We start from the raw sequence: 22,618 nt of genomic DNA, 5'->3' as shown, positions 1-22,618 counted from the left end.
TGCCTTGTGTTATAACCACTTCTGTTAAAACACCAGCCTCAGTTCTCTTCCAGTAAGGAAAGACTTAATGCAGTATTTTTCTTTGACTTTTTCTATAAGAGAAGTGACAGCTTTAGTACTTTGGATAAAGCTCTTGCAGCTTATTTAAATCAGCCTCCTGCTTTACTTTTTTGCTTGCTGCAAAACATGATGAAAATCCTGAGGTACTGAAGCCTTTAGTGTGACACTTCTAGACACAAACCAGTTCTGAAGTTTACTCAGGATTGCCTTTAGTCATCTGTCTACGTGAAATGTAGATGTTAAGAATGCCACACTAATGAGACTGTTCTGTCTGCAATTATTCTTTGCCTTCAGCTATGTAAGCATGAGTATTTTGTCTCTTCTAAATATTCATCTTTTGTTTGCATTTTTTAACAATAAATGAGTTGAAATGACACTGTATTTCTAAAATGCTGACAGAGTTTCTTGAGATCCAGTCTGAGGGTTATGTTCAGGTCTACTTTTTTTTTTTAATGTAGCTATTTAAAATTAATTTTAAAAAAAAAGTGGCATGCCTGGCAAAGTTGATGTGAGACCTCTAGTAGCTCCAGTGCATATTAAATGCTTGTACTTGAGACAATTTTTAAATCTTTTACTGAGGGGAGAAAGCACATTAATAACAATGTGAAGATTGTTTTTTATTGTTATTTGAAAATTAATGAGTAGAAGCAATACAGTCACTGTGGGAATATTTTAGTTATGACCTAAGATGGGGGGCGTGTTAGGAAACAAAAGTGTATTCCTCAAGCCCAGACTGAACTTTTGTCTCATGAAATCATTGGAGACTTCAGAAGAAATTTTATTTCTCTGCTATTTTTTTATTATTGGTTTTGCTTGCATCTGGTTTTGCCTGCTTTCATCTGCTCATGGCTGTCTTTTCTCCTTGAAAGTCAGTATGTTTCTGTATGTGCAGGTTTATTCACAATCATGTCTGTAGAGAAAACAGAGGTCTTAATGTAAAGATTTATTACCAAAATGAGGAACAGTATCTCCTGCAAATCAAGATGAAATCCTCCAGTGGTATTTATCAACTGTCACTAGTGCAAGACACTCAGACCGTAAACTCATGGAACTACAGTACATGAACTGTAACTGTACAGTACAGGAACCCTCACACATATCAATAAATACGAGTAATCACATTCTCTTGAATAGATCTGAAAATCAGTGCATTCAAGCAACCCAGTTGATGTAGGAATATCTGTTATAACTTAAGTCAGAGGAGTGTTAGGAAACAAATCAGATATATTCTTCAAGCCTAGGCAGAACCTTTGCTTCATTAAATCAGTAGTGATTTTAGCTAAATGTTGTGTGCCAGCACAACTTTGAGTCTGCTTTTCTTTGCCTCAGAAAAATGAGAGTGAATGAGAACTTCAGTATGAACATGTTGCAGTTCTTGCTGATCTGATCTGGGACTTTGTGTTACTGAGATTTCACAAATGAAAGCTGCGGGGGGAGGAGGTGGGGGGTGAGAAATGTGAGTTCAAAAAGGAGACCTCAGAAAAACAGCTTAATTGGTCATTCCATTGTGCTTGGCTTACAGTCCAGTTGCCATCCTCTATCTTTTAGTTGTGATAATAAGGCTATTTAAGGTAATTCTCAAGCCAACCCACTGTTGTGACATGCTTGTGATCCTTCCAGAATCTCTAGCCCAGCATTTCAAGCCACAGAGAGAATTTTCTGAGTTGTTTCTTGACTGTTCAATAGTTATCTTGGATCTCTTCCAAATCATAGGAGTGGCTCTTTATTACTTTACCAGTTCATGCATATTTTGGTTTGTCCAAGATCTTGTTATCTGAAAAAAAGCTAGATATAAAAATTTCTTTTTAAGGGAGTCCTGTTCCTCTTCTAGAACTGGAATAACTCTAAATATATTTAATATCTCCTAAACTAAATGCTTTGGGAAACAAAACATGCTGCCTGGAACCCATCTCAAAAGAGATAACAGGTATTCCCTCTTTGTTCTTGTTGTTTCACACCCTAATTCCTGCTTAACATGCTGGATGGTTCCTAATGTACGAATTGGCTTTGAGTGGAGGGAGAGCTGCTGGATACAGAAGAGAAAGTTGGCTGTTCTTTTCTTCTGGAACTTTTCTTCTGAGACTGGTAAGGTGGGCACAGGTTAGGAAGTGACTTTGGGATTTGCAGAGAGGTCTAAGTCTGGTGTGTCACATTATTGCAGAGGAGTTGAGATGCCAGCACAGCTTTGAGTATGTGTGACTGTGTACTGGAAATGGGGCTGGCCAAACACCACAGCAGAGACAAGTCTTAAGTCCTGTGCTGGAGGAAAAAAGAATTCACTGTGAGCAAGAGCATGGGGAGCAAAACAAGATATAACAGCTTTGCGCCCTTTTATAAACATGATGAAAGATACTGCTGCATCTCTACTGTGTTGCTAAAAGGGAAACAGGATAAGGAGTGGAGGAGCTATACTTGGATTTTCCTGCAACAGGTAAATTATGCTGGGTTACCTTCAAATTCCTAGCAAAATTGTAAAGATAGAGAAATTGAGACAGCAAGGAGAGTATTTGAGGCTTGTTTCAGGTATTTGTTTCCAAGCAGAGATTATGCTATCTGTAATTGCTTTCCCTGCCAGTAAAAATGGAGATGTTGAAAGGGTAAGTCAGACCTGCAGTGACGCTGTTGATACTGAAAGTCCTTTGCTGAATTACAGAATCATGTGTAAAGTTATGTGAACTCAGATGTTGCTCTGGTCTCTTTTGACCTTGCAGACAAGGAGGTGGTGGCTTTTTAGACATACATGCATTTCTGAGAGTCCAGGACACCTTCAGAGTTCACACAAATACATGCTATAACCGGGGCATGTTGAAAGCCATGACTAAATTTCTTAGAACTTTAACAGCTGTATAGCTCAAAGACAAATAACTCATCCCTGGCTGGTCCCTGTAATAACACAGACAACCAGAAAATGCCTGGCATTTTTTGGTTCACCACTTGGGATCAAATTCCTCTGATTTTGTTTCTCTCTGGACTAAGAACAGACTATCCTTAATGCTGCAGCCCTAAGGAGAAATCTTGCATCCCAAATGCAGCTTTTTTTCCACATGTTATGTGAACCCTGGAAAATTACACTGAATGAGCAGTATTTGTCCAGTCTCATGTGCAATCCCTTCCATCGGCAGTGAGTTCCTGTTGTTTCATTTGGAATGGCCTGATGACTTTTTTTTCCCTACAGAAACTTCTCTGTGATCAGAAATCATGAGCTGTCAAAGTATATAATTTCAAAATGCAGAAATTCTGAAATCAAAAGGAAATGAGAGCCTGTCCTGGGAGCCAAAGGGAGAAGTGTTTTGTTTAAGCTTAAGAGTCAGAGAGGATATGAGTCCTGCATAAAATCTTCAAGAAGGTAAGTGCAGAGCTGAGATATAGGGAACTATTTATGTTCACCACACTGTTGAAATAAGAGGAATTGCTATGTATTGGTCCTGAACTAGTTTAGGCAGGAAGGGAATTATTGATTAGTTTTTATGGCTAGAGAGGAGTAGAAATCAACCTGCTTTTGCCATCAAGAATGAGAAACAGGCTTATATAGTCACAGTAAGGGTTTGGCCTCAGGGCCCTTCTGTCTCCTACAAAATGTTACTGAAATTTCCAGTAGAAACCCAAGTGCTAGGATACAGGTTAATCAGCCTGAACAATTTAATCTAAACTATTGCCCAGGTTACTACAGTCTATGGAACTGAACTGAGCCTTCTGGGAACTGTGTTCCAGCACAATACTGTGCTTTCTCCGGTAGGGCCGTGTTTCATGGCGACATGCTCCTCAAGCAGCCATCATACGAGACACACTGTAAGGTCAGATACAACTGTGATTCTACCTGGCTGGAGTTGGTGTCTAGGACACTTCTGCTAACTGGTGTAATTTAAAAATACTCTCTCTAGTACAGACTTCAGGTTCCTGCAGTCTGGCAAACTGCAGTCTGCAGTCAAGCCAACCCATGTACAAGTGTGCTAGTGCATCCAATTAATATCTCTGCAAGTACTACCAAATAGAGAGCATGTTCAGGTGCTTTCATCCAATCTACCAGCTTTAATATATCTTCTAATGCTTTTTGGGAGATCTCTGTAGACTGTGCTGGGAATTTTTTTTTTCTTGTTAAGTCAACTGTAGTTGATGAAATCAAGAAGAAGGGAATGAGGATATATAATAGCTTACAGGTTTCCTCTTGGGCAATCTTGGATGTTTATAATCTGCTCTTCACTGCTTCACAGTCAGGTTTATGTTGAAAACTTTACCCTTCTCAGAGCCTGACAAACTCGTAGAAGTTTTTTTTCTTTATTTTTTTCTTTATTCCTTCGTGTTATTCACTGCCCAAAATTAAATAGAGTCTTGAAGTTGAGAACTGGATAGAAAGGAAGAGCATTTGAGTGATACAGCCTGCAGAGTGTAGTTGCAGCAGAGTCTCTGAGCTGCTATTAAATTGCTCTGATGCTTCTGCAGCCTGCTGTTTCTTGCAGGGGCCACTTTCCAGCAAAGCCTGAACTGCTCTTGAAAGCTGCATTTCCTGCTGCACAGAGCTCTCGCCCAAAGCAGAAGACAAAACAAGAGCAAACCCAATGTGGACTCTGACTAAGATCACCCTCTCTTCTTATATAAAAGGAAAGCATTTAGCTTGACCTCATAAAAGAGAGACCTTAAAGGACCATTTTTACACTTGGAAGTCTTACCCTTGATGGCATGGAAACAAAGCGCTGACTTGGGAATTTCAGCAGCTCATTGCACGTTCTGCTTACCCCGCTGTACTTCCTGAGCATGAATTGGCCATTGCATCATCCCAGGAAAATAAAGGTTATCGGGTCACTGGCTGCCCTTATAATCTGCTCAGGAAGAAATTTCTCAAGGGTATAAACTAGTGCCTAGAATAACATTTAACAAAGTCTGGAAAATTATGTCTGCTAAAAGCAGAAACCTCTTAAAAGTTTTCAGGAGGCCTACTGTTTGGATGAGTTAGCAGCACACTCCCCTCTATAAACGTCACTTAAAATAGCTGCTTCCAGGAACTAAGGAGAGAAATAGTTAAGGGAAAGTCGAAATTACTTTGCTAGTAGCTTAGTACCTTTGGTAACATGTAGACCTGTGCTAAATGGAGAAAAGTCAGTGTCAAGATGTTCTTGATTCTGTTTGCTCTGAGAATCTGTCAGGCAAACTTCTTTTACACAGCCACTCACTCTACATGCAAATTGCACCCTGCAGTGCAGGTATGGCTGAAACTTCACACAACAAAGTGCTGCCTCTTCCCCTGCAAGTGCTGCATATTCTCTGTGCTGCATATGAGTCCTCTCTTTTGAGGGACAGAACAGTATCTGCTTTCTATGGATTGTGTACATGACCATAAAGGATGATTCAATGGCTTTTTTTGCTAACTGGATTGCACCATTTCACCAGGGAATAGGCCTGAGATTTTGAGAAACCTCCCACCTACTCAGGAAATGCTGTGACAGGTAAGATTCAATTTATTGATAGCAGAAAAGTGCTATCACTATAGAAACCCAAATATATTGTGCTGTGCAATCTTGGGCTTTTTCTCTACTTGCCCTGGTGATTATTTGACTGCAAACTTGGAGGCTGTGCCCCCAAGCTCTTCTACAGAGCTCCTTCCCACTCAGCTGTGCCTACTAGTGCTGACAGCTCCTGTATGCCACTTCTGCTGTCTTTGTACTTGATCACTGTGGAAGTGTTTGACAGGAAAGCGCTTCTTGCTCCCATTCATCTGTTCACACACTTGACTTGCCCACAGGAGAGGGGTGAATTGATGAGGAAGTGATTGTTTCATAAAGTGATTTTGGGTGAAGCTTCACTTGTTCATTTTCTGTTTGTTCCTTGCATATGGATTGAACAAAAGATAAAAGCTCTATCAATCCTAACTTGTGTTTCTGGCATACTGATGCTTGGCACCACTTCATTTGGCTTTGCTTGAAAGTAGCTGAGGACTGAAGGGAAGGAAGAAGGAAGAAAGTAGGAAAACTTCATCATATGATGGATTTCTAGAGGATTTTTCTCCCAGCTTCTGCTTAGAGTCGATTTCAGCCTCACAAGCCATATTAGCTTTGTTAATGCTGCTCCAGGCTCCTTGCCACCTCTGGGTGTTGTTTTGATTTACACACTGGCATGAAGATGTTCGGAAACCTGCAGAGTCTTCAATACAGGGTTTGGGCTACAGCAGAGCACAAAGTTGGGGAGAACAGAGATGTCTGATGCTCCTGCATATCTAACTCACAGCTACAAATGCTGTTTGTACTGCCCAGCTGCAGGGATATGCAGTGGAAAGCAGAGTATTTTTCTCCAGGGAGTGTTTCTGATTTCTCCTGTTTGTGTCTTGTGATCTTAGCTGGTCCTAGGCCTGGAAAAGCTGCTGCTTGTTGTCCATCACCTGAGCCCACACCATGGCTGCTCTTTGTTTCTTCAGCGAGCAATGCTGAGCGGTATCACGGTTTTTTTTCAAGCAAAATCTGAAACTGCAAATATGCTAGTGACCACAATTCTGCATAGCATCCTTGTGCTGTACAGATAGATGAAATGTCTATAGGCAGACAGAACGATCAAAGCCTGAAAATAATTGTGGAATGATTTCTGGTTAACATTTTTATAATGGGTAACATATGAGACCAAAAGGTGCAGGGGAACATGGGACATTTTGGAAAAATAGAGCTTAATGCAAAATTACATATTGCATAATGTTTTTTTTTAAAAAAACAATGTAAGTAGTGTTTTACTGTGATTAGAAGAAATCTAAACCATCTGCAAGAGCTCTTAAATAAACTATGGAAAGTAGGAAGAATTCAACAAATGTTGGGAAACAAAAGAACAAAGAGCTGTGTGGAATTTGTGTCTCTGTCTTAATATGTCAAGCTTTCCCCCATACTTGTTGTCATGACCGCTAAGCAGAATTGTACTTTCACTACTTCATTGTACAAAACTTCCATTAATCTATAGCCCTCAAGCCTGAGAGCTGAATTTCTTTTACCATTGAGCTACAGGGCTGTTGGTAACTTTCTCTCAATTTTCTTACTGTATTTGGATAATGGTATTTTCTCAGTAGGGAATGATATTTAGAGTTAACTCGGGCAAAGAGTTAATTTTGGCATCACTTCTAAATTGTTCTATAATAAAAATGATGACATAATAATTTGAAAAAAACGGATTAACTTCAGTGCTAATTTTGCATCTTGTTAGACTATCTGATTTTGCTTCCTCCTTATTTATATCCCCTAAAGACATTTGGGTGTAGCAGACTGAACAATGTACATCACCTTATTTAAACTCCCCGTGGAATAGCCCACTGTTCAAATCAAACACAACATTTACCCAAACTTATCAGAAGCACAGCCAGGCAGCACTCCTGCCCCCTTCTTTTGGAAAGAAATCTTCCTCTAAAATCCACACAGGCACAAGAAGTAAAACCAGTACCCATCAGGCATGGGGATGTAGGAAAACAAATTATTTCACATACCTGTCAAGAACTTTTTCTATAACCTGGGAAAATGTTGATTAATTTCTTTTAAGTTAGAGAAGACTTCTTCAGGAGTCTAAGATAAGTAGGACTTTGGGGAAACTACCTGCTTTGGCATGAAACACTGAACAGAATTGAAGGAATTATCAACAAAATAAATTATCTGAGTTTAGTTTTCATATTATTGCAGACAGCTCTGTTTAAACAGTTATTTAAATAAAATCTGCTCAGAACGGTATTGCACAGAGGTATGAAGCCCGAGAAGTAAAACAATAGAAAGAATCTTCCCTTTTCCCCTCGCTAAATTCAAACTCAACTGTCATAGTTGTTCTCATTCTTGGCATGTTTGGCTCAGAATCAATAGCTCTCATCATGAAAAGGAAACAAAATAGGGCAAATTTCTCATTTGTGGTAATCTGCAGCATTAGCTGTAACAAAGAAGGGAAGGTCTTCCTCTGAAGTATTTTTCATGCAACTGCTTCTGGTGTCCAGTCTCTCATTTAGGACGGATTTGAATTCCTCTGTGCTATGTTGCTGTGATAAATCCAGATCTACAAATGGAGGAAGGTAACACCAAGTCTTAAGTACTGTTCCTTGTCAGGATAATTCTTCTCTGAGGTACAGATCATTGTTGTGATAAGGTGGGCAGAGATCCATGTTGTACACAGAAATGAAATTGTTAACTCTTTTCTCCATTGCCAGAATCACGGGGACTGCACTCCCACACAATACACCTTCTCTGTCCTTCTTTAACTTATCTGCTGTACCTGCAGTGAAGTACTGACCACTCCAAATGGCCTTTAACTGCTAACTTGGATGCCAGCAATTGTTGTCTTGCAGCACCAGAGAGCTCTGCTCAAGCTGTGAAATGCTTCCAAAATCAGGGCAGTGTAAACTTGCTCCTTCAAATGTGCCAGTAGCTGGAACTTCTGGCAGGGACTCAGTTGCACTAGTACTGGAGAAGCCTTCTGTAGCTATGACACTTTCCAAGCCACTACCTTAATTAAAAAAAAAAAAAAAAGGAGGGGTGGCAGTGGAGGAGGGTGTGACTACTTGTAGTTTTTGCCATAAAAATGCAGCAGCAAAAATGTTCTCTGTTATAATCCAGTTCTCGTGTGTGGTGATGAAAACTTGCTGCTACTCACACATCTATCTGTAAAGGCATTTTGGGACACTGAAGCAGTACCATATTTGGCAACTTCTCTTCACAGTCCCTGTCTGGTTGTAGAGAAGGCTTTTGCATCCAGCTCTAGCATTCCCAGACTGCTTCTAAACGTGCATTAGAAGACTGCTCTCAATCTTCAGAGCTGTCAGCTTTATAGAGATGCTGACTATTTTGAAAAATAAACAAAAAAAACACTTTCAAAACAACTTCAGTCATTCTCTATGCACTTCTCTCCCACCCAGGTAGTATGTTCTCTTGGTTTTCAGCTTTGAACTTATTTGTATCACATTTGCTTGCATACATAACATTTTTAGGGGCTGCTCCTAGTGACAGTAATGCAGAGTAATCTCTGAATTATCTGAGCCTGGATGTTCTTTGAAATCTGTGCAGCTAAACATTGTGTTGCAATTTTTTTCTACCATTTCTTTGAGAGCTTAGACTTTCTTCCCAGATAAATTTGCTGTGTAAAGAAAAGAGCAGCTTGTCATAGGGGAAGACATGAAGCATTAGTGTATCATGTTGAATGATTATGAGGAAACGTTTTTAGCAACTCATTGGGATCCCCAAATCTCTGAGGAAATTAGGATATATGCTATGAAATAGAGCATCATATTGTGGGTCTAAAGTGCTTGAAGAAGTGAGAAAATTCAGAATTTAACTCCAGCAGTCTTAAAGTTTTCTATGCTAAAAAAAGGTAAGTGATGGAGACAGGGCAGAGAAAAGTAGCAAGTGTATATAAATCTGTTAATTTGTCCCTACAATCTAATGGAAAACAAAGCTGGCGACCAACAAAAACTCATAGACTTTTAGTGCTTAATAGACCGAGTAATTTTCCTCAGTAATTTCATGAGAATTCCCTTTAAAAGTCATGGTCAGCTTTAGAAATAAACGTCTAATTGCCACTACTTATACCACCCACACTTCTAGTAGCTGTTTGCTATTTTTTGGTTGCTGTATTGACTCCTAAGTGGATAAAAGTACAGTTTTCCTGAAATAATGAGAGATATTTTAACTGAGAGGAGTTATGTCTTAATTCATTTGCTCCAAGGTGCAGCACTGGGAAAGCAGTCCCTGACAGGGACTGTACTCCCCTTGGAGTGCAAACCTTTCTCACTTCTCTGGAACTGCACACCTCAGTCAAGCCTGGTGTCTCCTCAATGTGGGCTACTGTCAAACCTCAGGCAGCAGCCAATTCCACATGTTTCAGATGAAGGACAAATAAATGTTTTTATTATTTCTCCATAGCTAACATTTTTAAGTAATCATGTTTGACTCTCTCTTCTCTTGAGGTGGTGGCTGCCAAGAAGATGGAGACTCCCTGTTTGCAAGGAGTCACATGGAAAAGACAAGAGCTAATGGGCACAGGTTGCTCCTGGGGAGATTCTGATTGGACACAAGGTACATTTTTCACCATGAGGACAGTCCAACATTGGAATAATCTCCCAAGTGAAGTGGTGGATTCCCCTACACTGGACAGTTTTAAGTCTCAGCTTGACAGGGTGCTGGGCCATCTCATGTAAACTATAGCATTACCTAGAAAGGTTGGACCAGATGATCCTTAAGGTCCCTTCCAACCTGGCATTCTATGATTCTGTGGTTCACAAGGAAGGAGAACAGCAACTTAGTATTGTTCTCATCTGCACTGCTAACCTTCTGCAATAGGAGTTGCCTTGGCTGAGTCAAAATGACACGGCAGAATTAATAGTGTCCTGAAGCCAAACCTGAAGAGTTTTGGCCTTCGTAAGAACCATGCAATTGAAAAGGCTGATGACTTCCTCTGCCTTTCTATGACAGAACAGTTTTGAAAGCCTCCTGCTTCCAGGAGTAAATGAGGTAGCTTTCCAAGAAGATTCTGCAACCTTAAAGACCAGAGAAAAAGATGCACTGGTCCTATAAAAAGCACTGTTTGAAGGGTTAGGGTTTCTCATTTGCTTGGTTTGGTTTTCTTTAAACAAAAATTACACAGAGTGCTCTTTGGGCATAGGGAATGACTAACTCTAGAAAAAGTATTTCTTATTTCACCACAGGAAAGGTGATGATTATTATCCTGTCATCTTATAGCAATGTTCAACTTTGTGGCCATATATAAATTTTAACCTGCCAGTTCAATGAAACAGACATTTGTAACATTGCCTTGTTATTTGGATAGATATATGGATAGATCTGAAATTGGCTTATGCTTCTTTACATAGAAATGCCAGGAGGGTTAAGAAATTTCCAGTAACATGATGCATCAGCACGGAAGTCTTTGAATTAAAATGCTCAGTTCCTAGGCAGAAAGCAGAGTGACCTGTGAGCAGCCTGGTCTGGCTCTGCATGTCCTTGTCTGATACAGATGCTCCAGGCTGTGCTCCACAGCTCCAGGCAGCACTGCCAGAAGACTAAGACATGCCTACAGGCGTTGAAGGAGAAGAGGTCAGAAGCAGAGTGCCTGTTGCATTAACACTTGGATATTCTTCAGTCTTTGCAAGAAACAAAGGGATGGTGCCTCTGACTGAGGGATACACTGTATCTTGGCCTGGAAGGGTCATAGGGTAGCACTTCTGAAAGTATAATAAATTTTAATGAGTCTTGGTAATAGCTATTGCATTAAGAGAAAATTCACAGTCCTTGCCTTGAAGCATGAAAAGCTTATTGTGTTAGGGTCTTTTAATCTTTCCATATTTTGTAACTACAGATCTAAGGCGTTTCTTTTTTTGTAAGAAGCTGGGTGGTGGTCTGGCAAAATATCAAGGTGATTAATTGCATTCTTAATTCTCACCTCATTTCCTCCCCTCATCAATAGTGCTGTAGTGTGCTGCTCTGCATGGAGCTCTACAAGTATCAGCATGTCAGAAGTATGACTTTCAGCACAGCAGTTCTAGCATGCAAAGTGTGTTAGAGACAAAGGTAGTGGAAAGGCATCAGCTACTGTTTTTATTCAATATATATCCTACAGCTTGAGCCAAGATTTCTTCATACCAAGGGGTTTCAGAGCACCCCATGGCAGTGGCAAGAAGCTGCATTCTTTTTAGGTTTCTCAGAGACTTGCTATTCTCTACTAACATCACAGTACCAAAAACAAGCTGATCAAAGCTGTAAAGCCTCCTGTACAATTTCCTTCATGCCTTCCCTTTCTGTGTTCATGTAGATGCATTCACTGCCAGCAGGGACTCTCCCTTTCTCCTTTCACAGTCTGCTGCAAATCTCCGGGGCCACACTGGAGATGGTTTCTTACCCAGGAGATGACATTAGCCATTTTGACACCTCATCCTCCCACAGACTTCCTGTATGACCTTAGTCAAGTATTTTAGCCTCTACACTTCCTACCCCATCTGTAAAATGGGATAATTGCACATAAACTTCACAAAGAGAGATGGCAAGATTAAATGCACTAAAGATTGAAAGGTGTTTTGATCTTACACTGATTTAGTTCCTAGAGAGCTTTGCAGGCATGTGAATATGAATCTAACTTGAAATGACATCAACGAATTCTCCTGAAGAAGAGTAATCCCAGTGGACCATGCTGGACAGTCAACTTGCCTTTTTGTTTAATGTCTGACCATATTTTCTGAAAGAGGCAAGCTCTAATTTGTACTCATGTTTTTATCTCTACAGATAATTGGAGGTAAACAGGATTGAAAAGGACATCCCAACCCAGTGCTGCTCTATCTAGGTACCTATACTGGAAGCATTTCTACAGCTCACTAGATGTCTACCAGGTGAGTGTGAGAGAACAGACTGCTGGATTGGTATTGCTCAGGAGTGTCCCTATTTTGGCTTGCCAAGATTTAAAAGCTTAACCTGGAGGTAACAGTAACAAACTGAAGCTTGCTCCCTACCAAACAATGCTGCCAAGCATATCTTCATAGAGGGAAGATAAAACAGCGGCAGGATCATGACAAAAATAATGCCAAGTTATCTAGACTAATCCCTTGTCAAATTCCCTAGATCCTTTAGGCAGTGTGTGTGCAGTTAGGATGTTAATTGATGTGGGAATGTGTTGGGTAAGTTACAGCAGTTATTGCTGTTGGAGATAGGCTTATCATCCACTGCTCAGTAATGCACTTTGTCTGGCACTTGCTGGTGTCAAGTGCTTTAGATGTGTCACATCACTGGGGACAGCAGCCACCTATCCTAGTTGTAAATGTTACAGGCTACCGATTGCGTGCATGGTTGCTCTGTTGAGAGACGTGTGCCTTCTGCCAGAACAAGGGGATCTGTGTAGCCCAGCACCAACTAGTAAGAAGCCATTACATTCCTGGTTCCCTGCTTTTTAAATTTCATGCACTATGTTCTGGACCACAAGGCTAAGAATCCAAAGCAAGGAAAATTCTAGCCTCTGCAAAAACAGATTATTTGGGAACATAAGTGAGTTAGTAATGTCTAGTTTTGAATGCAACTAGCCAGATGGTATTCCTTCCTTTCCCCAGCTTCTCATACTAACATTAGTCATCTGAAGGAGCGCAGGAGTGCAAATGGAATAATGGGCGCTTTGGGGTAAGAATTTTGGTGAAATGGGGAAGCAGCATAAACTGAAATGGTTTCATTATAGTCACTTTAGCCTGATAATTTATGCCATCCTGGAGATGTGACCCACTGAATCAATCCTTTAGTACCTGCTCTTGAAAGAGAAAATAAAAATGTAAACCAGATTTTAAAAAATACAAATGAGATCTGGTCAAGCCCCCATGTGAATAGTGGGATTCAGAGGAAAAATGCGGCCAAATTTCATGATTTCCATTTCTCTGACTGGCAGAAGCAGTTACAACAGCAGAGAAAACACAGCCATACAATCTTGTGGTACAGCCCAACATTGAAACCACAGGCCCTATTGCACAGCCAATGCCTTCAGAAATGCATCAAAAGCCACAGTTTCCTCCGAAGCAGCTGGTTTGCTCTGACATAGTTTAACTAAACAGTTATGCTTATCCCCATTTTCTTCCAGTACCCCCTGTCCTTCTCATATGTTGTCATTTTCCACGTTGGAACTCTTTTTTTGTGGTTAGCAACTACTTCAATACTGCAAGGTTACAGTTAAATGATACAGTCAACAGCACTGCATTCAGGGCAGTCAGTTCAGCTGTGGGACACATTGCTTCAAATTCCTGGCTGATTCCAATAGCGCAATGACTTGAAACTGAGTTTCCAATGTCAGAAGTCAGTGGCTATTCCTGGGTAAGTATGGATGTCTGATCCAGGAACAGGCATGTAAATATAAACTGTGAGCTCAGGAACACAGTGTTATCCTACCAGAAATGTCAAATAATCTGCAAAACCGTATTTTTTCCTTGTTCATGTCCATAGGCCAGACAGAGCTTGGGGCTGCTTAATAATCCCAACTGCACCACCATCTGTTGCTATATAAGTTCCTGTAATGTTTGGCTTCTATCCTGCATGGGAACCCAGTATCCTTAAACTCCACTGGAACTGATGTGAACAAAGACGGGAGGCAACTTCTCAGTGGGTAAAATTCCTGTAACCAGTAAGCACAACATTGGGTGAAATCACGTGACTGAGGTGGAAAGTTGTGTGTTAAAAGTTCACTGTTCAGCTTTTCTGGCAGTGCAGCCAGGACTCTAATTTTAAGTAATGGGGCCTGTATATCTTAAAACCATACTTTGGAGAACTAAATTCTTCCAGATTCAGGAATGTCTTGGAGTTCTATAAATTGTATAATCTTTTTTTGATAGCTCAAACAGCATACACCCAAAGATTGTCTTTCATTAATACTGTCACAGCTAATATTCCAGTTGTGCTCTTGTCTTAGCAGTAGAAATCCAAAAGTCTTAGTTACCACCATAATTTTGTAGGCACCATCAGTGCACAGTAGAATATATGTTTTGCAATAATGAGGCATATGTGTAAGGCTGTTGCCAGGTGAGCTGCCAAGGCAGCTTTAAAATAGCTCCAGTCTAGTGGCTTTTGATTAAAGCCCCATTCTCTACTTCAATCCAGTTGCCATAAAGAAGCACTCCAAAACTTACATCATTTTGCTGTCTGCCAGATATTGCTTACTGTTGCCACTTGGGTCTTTAGAAGCCAAACCTCAGTCCTCTTCAGTAGCTGGTGGTAGCCACCAAATGACTACATGAGGAGCTGGAAAAGAGGCATGATAAGAGCACAACTCAGATTGCCTAAAAATTCAGTGCCTGGAAAAAGCTGAATTCTAACCACAGCTTCAGTTCTATCTGTATCTGAAGCAGAGTGGTGTTAAGAGGGAGAAGAAATGTTTGACAAAGGGAGCAAAAATCCCTGAATTCTGTGTGGCTGTGTATAGCAGGGAGAGTCCTGGTATGTGAGGTTTACCTAAGTACATGACAGAGTGCTCAGCAGTAATGCTGACAAGAATACACCATTGTGTATGTGGTGTCCTGAGCCTACAGGGTCAAGTAACTTCAGATGATCCCTCTCTTCCCACTCCCGACTGCTGTGGATCCTGACTGTTGCAGCATTCAGGTGGTTTTGCGATCTGGGATTTTATTGTTCTTTTCTAAAAAATCTGGCTGGCTGTGGGCATCAAAATTTATCCTACTATCCTTGGCATTGATGGAGCAACGTATTTGCTGTGATGCATCAGAAATGTCTACAGATATATACTGTTTCTTGGTGGAGGCAGAGCATCTGTATTCATAGGTAATACATTAATTTTGCAGTTGATTCCTTTGTGACAGCCTGCCCATGCCAGAAAATTTCTCTGGTGAGGTACTTCAACACAGATTTATTATTTTGATGGAAGTTAACTGAGGTTATGATTCCAAAGGCCAACAAACACTGTGTGTAATGAAACTTTGGCAAAGGCAGATTATACGACCCTGGCACAGAGAAGCTTGCATCTATAAAAGGCAAGATCTGTCCTTTGTTTATTCCCCAGTAAATCAGTGGAGTATGTCATGGTATTTTAGCATCAACTTAGCACATTTTATCTTCCCTTCTAATTTACAGACCAGTGGAAAAATAGAGGTTGACCAAGTTGCCTAACAACTTGGAGACTGTCTGTAAAAAAGACTGGAAAACAGAGAGTTTCTCTGCTCTACAGACAATGAGCAGCACAGTATTACAAGCTTCAGGTGCCACAAGAAAGCTAAACATGATTTAAAGCTCCACTAGCAACCAATAAACTTGAAATGGTATTTGGGCACAAGGGAAAAGTCATGCTAGATGTACTTAAGAGAAATTACTGATACAGACAAGGTATCATTGACATCTAATGGTTCTGAAGGTTTCTCTGCAAATGGTTATCAGAAGAATGGTATCATGCTGGCTACATCAACCATTTGAACTATGTGCTGCCAGTGGGACATAACACATCTTCATTAGTATTTTAGTTAAGATCAGGATTGTATTTTTATGTGAATCTCTGTTAACCTCACTTTTGTGCTTTTATTTGTATTGTTAGGTTGCCTTGAAGCACACAAACTGGGTACATTTTAGATAAAACTAAAAGATGTGATAAGACCACAAACAGGCATTCAGTCCACACAAAATGAAAGTCTGGAATAAAACTAGGGCAAACAGTAGTCCTTAGTACCAAATTATTAGCTCTACAAATGCTACTTTTACACCACTCTGCTTGCTAATGTAGACACAATTGTACTTCACTATCAGTACACACACACATATAAGTACGTATATAAATAACTTCCCTTTTAGATTTCTTGGGTTGGATATCTAGCTAGCACACGTCACTGCCATTTCCCTGAAACCTACTATTATCAGTAAATAATATGTCCTAAATATTATAGTAGCTTTAGAGTCAGCTAAGTTTGCCAGCTACTGTCCTATGCTCTTTAAAATATGAGTCACACTGTGCCCAAGGATCCAACAGCTCCCCAACTGGAGCTGTTCTAAATAGCAGGATTCCCAGTCCCAAAGCTGAGGAAACCTAAATTCAAAGAATGTGGTCTTCACAGAAATAGGTGTTCTGATAGCTTCTTTGCCCTCCATCCTACATAGCCATCATATTTTGTAAATGTCCACTTCTTTTTGTGGACTGAGATGGGTAGTTCAGTATAATGTTTCTTCAGTCTCTCATAAAAATATCCATTAAATGGATAAATTGAATGCAAAAATGAATGCCAAGATTACACCCTGTTACAGGAATACTAGATGAACATTCAGTAAGAATAAAAGAATTTCTGTATTCAGGGACACACTAAAAATAAATATCACAAAATGAGATGTTAGAAATATGTTAATATTTCTCGTTAGTGCCTAGCTACATGATCAAGAGCATGCTCACTGTCCTTTAAAAGGGAAGTTAACACTGGAAAGGGAAATGTGGGAAGGTGAAAGACTCCAATTTACAAATGGAGTTGATGACAAAAAAACACAGTTTTGCTTTCCCTAAAGTTTTTCACAACAGTAGGTGTTGAGGATACCTGTTTAACTCCTGATGTAATACAATTTGCTCTGATATTTACAGCTTTTCCACTCAGACTACTGTGAAGAAATACCTTCAAAAAAGTAATTTCTGACAGAAAGGAAGTGGTCAAAATGAAAATTTCCTTCATAGTATTTTTCTACAGTTTTGACTTGCCCTCTCATTGTTTAGGATGAGACTTCAAATACTCCCAATATGAGAAGAGCAACACAAGACAGTGTTCAGCCACACTTCCTTATTCAGCTTGAGGGAGCAGCCACAACCTTGACCCAGTGAGAAATCCCAAGTATGGCTATGAAATCCTATCTGCCAGGACTGAGTGCAGCTGTGAGCCCAGTCTGATGCTTTCACCTCTCTTCAGAAGCTGTCTGCCAAGGCCTGTCACTCACACTGGTACCCTAAAGGCAAGACAGAGGGCTGTGTGACTCTTGGCTGGCTCCTTCAGTCTGAATTCCAGCAAAGTTTGCTATTCCCCTCCGTGCGCACGTTTGCCATTCGCTCCCTTTGACGATAGCTTGAGTTGCTATTTGTGGTAGCTGTTTCATTTGTGTTAAAATAAACACTGAGTTTAGCCAACAGCAGCTTTAACGTAGGCAGGCACCCTTTCAGCATTCAGAGAGGGGAGAACAGAGAGTGGAATGAACCATGGCTGTTTGTAAACTCTTTTTGCACTGTAGCAATTGCTTTGAGGTGGTAGTGATCTCCAGGGATACTCCAACTTCTGCACATGCTGTGTCAATCACAAAAAATTAGCATCTTTAGGATTCTGGATAACTGTGAAGACATGGACTCCCTCGGCCTAATTCTAGTGACTTTTACCCAAGCATAACTGGAGTTAGTTCAGCTGAAGTCTGTGAAGTCATCCTGGCATGAAACGGATTGCAAGATTAGAATCAAGAGTTTCCACTTGTCATTAAGACATTTTAACTGGAGCTACTTCTGATCAGAAGGGAAGTAATGTAAAAACAAGGGTAAAACTCTGCCTCAAGCAAACATCCTGAAAGACTCGGATTTCTTTTTCTAACTTAGGAAAGAATTAGCTTATTTCAAATTTAGAACAGGGAAAGTCAGCTTGTGAATCACATGTTGGATCCCCCCAATCCTTTACGAGTTCTATTCAAGCCACCATTTGTCTTAAGTGACATTTTGGCTAAATGTTTAAAGGACAATCCATAGTCTACATGTGATTATTCAGTATGCAAAGGGATTGCATTTGGGAAAATGTGCATACAGTTATCTCACAGGTCTCCTGTCCTGCCAGTGTAGAACTTGCATCCCATTTCTAGGTATTGTTCCTCCTCTACATAATCCAATATGACTTACAAAACCTTCTGCTTTTTCAGAGAGCTTTTGCTGAACTTCTTGTGCTCTTTCTCAGAATGGTGCTTCTAATTCTTCAATGGCAACAATCATAGTTGTTACACATTCAGATAGATGGCCAGCCTTTAGAAGCAGCATTGTCCTCTGCTTGCTTTCTCTTGCTGCAGCTTTATTCTCCATGCCTCTTAATTGGCCCAGTTGCTATCCCTAGTTGTGCTGGTTGTCTCTTATGTCAATCCCCTCTTTGGTCTGTTTTTTTTCTGAGTCCATGACAGCCCTGAAGTGCCTGCCTTCAATCCCAACCTTATATGCTTCTGATTTTTAGTACAGATACATTCTCCACCTGAGTCCCATAAGCTCTCATAGCTGTCCTTAAACTCCATTCTTATGGCCAGAGTGTATCTTATGTTTCAGTGTCTGTCTAGTGATTCCTCAGTCTTCATCTGCCAAGTAACATTTCATTCTTTCCTGGCTTTTTCTTTACTTCTACACTCCATTTCTTGCTTCACCTACTACCTTTGCTTCAACCAACCTTCTCATTGTTGAGAAAATTTAGGTCAAGACTGCAGAAGCAGTGGAAACAAAACTAACTGAATATTACAGAGGCCCCATACTTCCTTTTGAATCTCTCGATGCACCACTGAATCAACATTCCAGTGGTCCTGGAGGCTCCGCAGGGATCAGTTGTCTCCAAGAGAGGTCAGGTCTTGAGGACAAGAGGCCATTTTAACTCTCAGTCTGACTGTAAGGGCCCTCAAGCCACACAGCATGGGCCAGAATGCATAATACAAGCACATGTACTGCACAAACCAATGTTAAGAGAAGCACTTAAAAGCTTTTTGAATACCTTTAGTAAATCTGTATGTTTTAACTAGAATGACTGGCCAAAATTGAGATGGGGAAAAGAAAACTCAAAACACTAGGACTTACTAAAAGTCAGAAGGTAAATAGAAAGCTTGGAGTTGAATCTCAGTCCGTCTGTTTCACTACCTTACCTGTCAGCATAAGTATAATCATAGATGTATCATTCTCAACTATGAATTTTCATTTTCTGTTAATTAGTTCAGTCCCTTTTTTATTATTAAGACCTTCCCTCAATCAGGACAGCTGCACAGTTTGGCTGAAAAGTGTATCCCAACTGGAGCTGTGGTAATTAAACTCAAATAATTAAGACATTCATGAGTGGCACACGAAATGCCTGGAAACTGGCAATATTTTTTTTGTGCAGGGGCATGTCACAGTGGGCTGGAAGCCAGAGCTGCTGCTTGTTTACATGCGTGTGCATGTGGAGAGCTCACTTTGGCTTTCAGAGGGAGGAACAGATCAGTATGCAAATGTCAGTTTCCTAATTAAGCCCTGCTTTCATGGGTTATTAAACAAACAAAAAACCCCACATAAAACCCCACAAAAATATTTTGAAATGGTATTACCAATTTAAAACATTTTTGTTATCAAAATTCTGTCATGTTCACTTGTACACCAGGCTTTCAGCAGACGCAATTTAAATGCTAAGTAGTTAGCCACTGCACAACTGTATTTATACTGGAAATTGCATTTGACCCTTTCCAAGAACTTCAGGTCCATGCCACACTCAGTCCCATGGTGCTATGAATACACTTAAAACTGCAGAAATGTTGTTTAATTCTTCTAGTTAGCTTATGAAACCTCTGTGGATTCAGTGTGCTGGACTTTAGCCCAGACTTGAATATTCAGACTGAAGCCTTACAGGGAGAGTTCCGGAAAATGCTTTTAGCCTTTACAGACTTCTTTCTTACCTGCCCATATTAGACCAAAGAGACGCTGGCAAAAAGTATGACTCAGGCACTCTCAAAACTCCAAAGTGTAAGAATGTTGGATATATTCAACCAGTCATGGTGTAAAAAGGAGGGGGAAAACCTTCTTAATTCCCTAGAGTCCAGGTATAAATCACAGAAGAAATTTCTTGTCAGCAAACTGAGAGGCTAACTTCATGAATCACAGAGTCATAAGACTCCCTTCCTTACTCTCTCTTCTAAGAGGTAATTTTATCCTCCACATCAACTTAAGTCCTTACCTCTTGCAAGTACAAGGTTAGCTGGTAGACCTGAGGAGGGTTAATCTTACTGACATAAACAGGCACAGCCTGATTTTTCCTTCCAAGTATTTCCTAGACTCCAACAGTAAAAGTCTAGTGGACAGAGCCTATCTAGTGGTGTTAATTAAAATGAAGCTATAAAAAAAAATTATTTACTCATTTCCTAAGACCAGTAGGAGTAATCTACTGTAGTGATTTTAATAAAGAGCAGTGGGCTAGAGACCAAAGCTTTCCTTTAAAAAAGAGTTCTTAACCCGTAACCATACAAGTTCCATTTCCTTAACCCAAGTGTCCGGAACCAAGGAAGATGCAAGTAAATAAATAAATAAATAAATAAGTTCTTGAAACTCCCACAAAAAACCAAGAAGTAGCTCTGCTTATCGGTAATGCAGAAAAAAAATATCTAAATCCCAAAGAGGCTATTTTAAAGAGCACTTTGGTCACATGCAGCATACATGCAAAGATTTCCTGAACTGGAGACAGGAATTAGATTCCTGATGAGCGATGTGAAATTTTTTACTTTCAGTATAGAAAAAGACTGGTCTTTTTGGAGCCTGCAAGTAGGCTGTAGTGCATGGCACATCCAGAGGGGCTGCAGCTCCCAGGAGTCCAGGAGCGCTGCTCACATTCTTGAGTGCCATCTGCTGGCACCTTGTCTGTTAACTCTGGCGTTTGCATAACCTGTGAGTCTTCCAGAGGCTGCTCAGCGTCTCGCTGAACCTGGCCCGTGCTTCTGAAGGACAGAAGGCTGTCTAAGGGTTTTTTAAAAGTGGAGCCGACCTGTCTCCCCATTCAAACTTTGGACCAAGCAGCTCTGAGCAGCAACGCTAGGGTGGTGGGAAAGTAGTACACACACCACAGGACTGTGGTTTGAATGGAGCTGGGTTGGACACATTGTGAGAATATGGAAGACTGATATGTGAGTGTATTGCTATTTCACATAATACTCTAATGACTTATTTACATTTAAGACATTGTAAGTGACTCTACCTCCATTACTTCAGTCAGTAAATTATGTGAGAGCATGTTTTGGCACACCAGTTTGTAAAATTGTACTTAAACCCCTCTGTATTTTGGCATTAAAACTCTAGCCTACCCTACATTTGCAAGAGGTTTTGTATTCTGTAATTCTACAGATACCAGAAAGCAACTCTCTTCTGCACAGATAATGGTTTTAATAAACCTAATATCTCATAGAAAACCTTTATTTTTTTGTTGGTCCTGATATTAGACAAGTCTTCACTCAGATTCACACAGTTTGCAGAGATCAATACCTGATACTATTCCAATGAATACCAACTCTGAGGAGCAGTTGCTGCTCTTTCTAAGTTAGCCAACTAGGTGAATATAAACCTGTGGATCATCATATTCCTCTGATATGAGCAGGTGCTTTAAGTATAACTTTTTTAGATGGCACATGTAATCAAAACTCTCTGAAAGTTTAGGATCTTTCAAGTGACCTTTACTGTACTCCACAGAAAACAGACACAGCCAAGTAAGTTACTCCAAAGCACAGAAGGGGAAGAAAGCTAGGCTGATTGCTGCTGTCTCAAGTTTATACAGAACAAATAATGGTATTTCTATGTCTGGTACTCAATATCTTACCTCAGTTGTTTTACCCCTGCAGGTAAGTGTCTCAGAGGTGACTCCGGGTGAGCTGGTTCTGGGCTCTGCTCTTTGCAAGGCCTGGCATATTTTTCCTGAGGGCTTTGCCGGACAAGCATCAACTCATCTCTCTAAAGCAAGGTAAGGACACACCTCGCTAAAGCCTCTTAAGCCATGACTGTTCCTCCTGTCCACTCTGCCCATCTGCCAAAGCTTACTGTCCTCATGACGGAGCTGTCAGAACAGGCTGTGCTTGGGCCCTTTGCTTGCACAGATTGGTATCTTTGCTCCATGAACTTTCATTTCTGTGGTAAAACTAAGCTGGATTACCCACTCAAGCTTCTGAAGTGCAGGCACATCTCTCCTCTTCTGATTTCTGTGCTGTGCTGGATGCCGGTGCTGGCATGGAGGAATGGCACTTGGATGGGGCTGACGTTTCCAACCGCTGTGGCGAGAGACTCGAGAGCCGGCAAAGCCTGTGGGGCCGATTCGTAATCTTGTGCCACTAAGCTCTGATCTTTACAACAGAAAAGTAGCCTGCTTTATCTATACACAGAAGAAAGATTTTGCGGCTGATACTGT

The 22,618-nt window shown here is 40.5% G+C and overlaps 1 long non-coding RNA gene across 2 annotated transcripts in view; it reads left to right on the top strand.

The window, feature by feature from the left end:
* Window positions 1-9,970: 9,970 nt before the first annotated feature.
* The window catches only part of LOC127388590 (uncharacterized), a 31,240-nt gene continuing 18,592 nt past the window's right edge, over window positions 9,971-22,618 (top strand). Inside the window, exons 1-4 of one of the 2 annotated variants that reach the window (XR_007890407.1) lie at window positions 9,971-10,073; window positions 12,273-12,376; window positions 13,962-14,117; window positions 22,059-22,177. This is a non-coding gene — a long non-coding RNA (uncharacterized LOC127388590). Of the gene's footprint in view, window positions 10,074-12,272; window positions 12,377-13,961; window positions 14,118-21,238; window positions 21,351-22,058; window positions 22,178-22,618 lie in introns of those variants that run through there. The other variant, XR_007890408.1, reaches the window with a different exon arrangement.

The sequence above is a fragment of the Apus apus genome, chromosome 10 (genome assembly GCF_020740795.1).
Source record: "Apus apus isolate bApuApu2 chromosome 10, bApuApu2.pri.cur, whole genome shotgun sequence".
NCBI lineage: Eukaryota > Metazoa > Chordata > Aves > Apodiformes > Apodidae > Apus > Apus apus.
Note: the sequence above shows the minus strand (reverse complement) of the source record. Positions and strands in the feature narration are given on the sequence as shown.